The 2,500-nt window shown below is 53.6% G+C and overlaps 1 non-coding gene across 1 annotated transcript; it reads right to left on the bottom strand.

Annotated features, from left to right (window-relative positions):
* Positions 1-1,064: 1,064 nt before the first annotated feature.
* On the bottom strand, positions 1,065-1,219 carry LOC143187900 (5.8S ribosomal RNA). Its single transcript, XR_013003356.1, has one exon. It is a non-coding gene; the product is annotated as a 5.8S ribosomal RNA (ribosomal RNA).
* Positions 1,220-2,500: the final 1,281 nt, after the last annotated feature.

Below are 2,500 nucleotides of genomic sequence, written 5' to 3'. Positions count from 1 at the left end.
ATCAGCGGAAAGTAAGTCACATCGTCCTTAATGCGCCACACCAAAGCATCTTCGCGTCTCGTTTAATTCGATCTAAAGGAGAGAGACTCTCGCCAGGCGACTGCCGGTATGGTTTAACGCCCGTCCGCTTGCTTTTTGTATAGCTTTCGTGGACTGGACGACCGGACTTGACGCGCGGTCTCTCTCGGCGATCGACTAACGCGAAGACATGGGGCGACCGGACGCTGCTACCTTTCCACCTCCTCCTTCTAGGAGAGAAGTCATCCCTATGTGATGAGTCATATATATGGCGGCTGTGTAAGCCTCGCCAAAGAGGATTCAGGATACAGAAACAAGTTGTAGTACAACACAACACATTCACGGAGCCACAAACGACTCGACCGAAACGTGGCCGGGGAAGATGCATCCCGGAACTTCATCGTTTCGACGAATGAGTGCCTCCTTTTCGCGTTGTTCCTGCAACAAGACGATCCCTCTAGAATCCCTGGGGCTCTGTTTCTCGTCATACATTTCTTCACCACACTACACGGGTGGGGTATACGCGATCTCGTGTTCATGCTCACTCGCACACCCTTTCATTGTCCTTCTCTGTAGTCTCACGACAAACTCTCTTGTGTGTCGTTGCGGGTTACGCACGCCTCTTTCTTACACGCATCATTTCAGACTACGTCGGGAGCGCGGATGAAAACTCGCACGAAAAGCGAACGCTGTCTGTTAACAATCACGAGGGTATTTGGCGAGACACGGAGGCTGGTCGATGATCGTACGTCCGCGCGCTTGCGTCCGGAGCGGTGCACATACACACACGGGCGGTCGACAAATTAAGCGACTCACGACGCCGTGTGAAAATTAGCACTCACGCAAGTCCGGAACGACAAAGCAACGACGATGACGACGATGTCTCCAGTCATCTGCCGCGTACACACAACCTTCTTCCCTCCATGACGTCTAGAGCGTATTCTCGCTTGTTTTCGTGCGACCGCGGCAAACGCCGACGAACGGTCCAACAATCGCTCGTACGTGACACCGAGATGCCAACGTAAGCAGTCTTAAGGTTACGTGAACGACCCTCAGCCAGGCGTGGTCCAGGAATTGTATCCGTGGACCGCAATGTGCGTTCGAAATGTCGATGTTCATGTGTCCTGCAGTTCACACGTTGACGCGCAATTAGCTGCGTTCTTCATCGACCCACGAGCCAAGTGATCCACCGTTCAGGGTTGTATTTTAATATTCTGTGTTCATGTATATATATATATCATACTCGTATATAGTTCTCGGGTTCGGAAGAATCCGAGACCCGCGCCTCCAACTAGCACACGGTCGATGGAGGTTCGGGCGTCGCGACACTTCGTCCGAACGAACGAAAGTGACGACACAGGGGTCTCTGGGATGCGGTTCCGCACGGAGACCGCCACGCAATTGCGAACGGTTCCCGTAACGGCCAGGCGTAGAGTACATTTAAAAACCTAGGATCAACCTGGAGAGTACGATGGAGCCGACGGGGATACCCCGATCAAGTGAACCACGTACATCCACGGTGTTCTCCTCTGAAACGACACCCCCCATTTTATTGTCGCAGCGCCCTGCACGTACGTATTCCCCTCCTGATTTGGATAGCCGATTAGAACGGACTTCGCAGCCGGCTTCGATCGGTCTTTCTCATCCCCTTAAATTCACACACAAATTCCATTATTCTTGGGAGTCAGACTCACGAAAGTCGAAGCTGTTAACAGCCGGTCCACAGTTGTTGTTCACACGGCAGGAATACGTACCCTACGGCCGCACATCGACGCGGGATACGTGTCGCGTCCTAGGTTACCCGGGCCCTCTCTTTCTCAAGAGAGGGTCCACATCCGCTGGACGGTTCGGAGAGAACAACGAGGTAAAGAGACGAAGAAACACCGGGAGCGGGATGCGAATGGGAAAACGTTTGCTTTCGCACTCGTGCGCTCATATCGGTTATTCTCCTTAACCTCTTCTTCGCTCGCTTTTCATTATTCCCACCGAAAATAGGAGAAACGGGCGCAGCCTCGCGCAAGCAGCTGGCAAGCACGCTCTCTCTCCTCTCTCTGCCGCGCGAGTATGCACCGTATATATTAGCGGCGGGTGTGTGACCGAAACATCGCGCAGCGACGGGACCATGTCTTCCATAAGATATGAAAGACCCCGATATCATGCTGTGGCGACGGGGCTATCGGAGATGCACCTCACGCAAGCGCTATATATATCGACGCAATGCTTACGCGCCGAGGAGGGAACGATACATCCCAAACTGGCGGGCTCTTTGTAAACGCTGGGACAAAGCCTCACGCAGGCAGTCGAGAAGGAACAGTTTCGCTCCATCGAAGATGCCGCGCGTACGTACAACGGCGGGTGCGACGAAGCATCGCGCAACGACGGGACAATGTCCTCCATGCGAAATTGCATGCAAGACCCCGATCATGTTGCCCGATGACATCGGTGATCGACACCTCACGCTAGCGTTGTAACTATCGGCAGC

This window comes from Calliopsis andreniformis, unplaced genomic scaffold, assembly GCF_051401765.1.
Source record: "Calliopsis andreniformis isolate RMS-2024a unplaced genomic scaffold, iyCalAndr_principal scaffold0400, whole genome shotgun sequence".
NCBI lineage: Eukaryota > Metazoa > Arthropoda > Insecta > Hymenoptera > Andrenidae > Calliopsis > Calliopsis andreniformis.
This window is presented reverse-complemented; position numbering and strand designations above follow the sequence as displayed.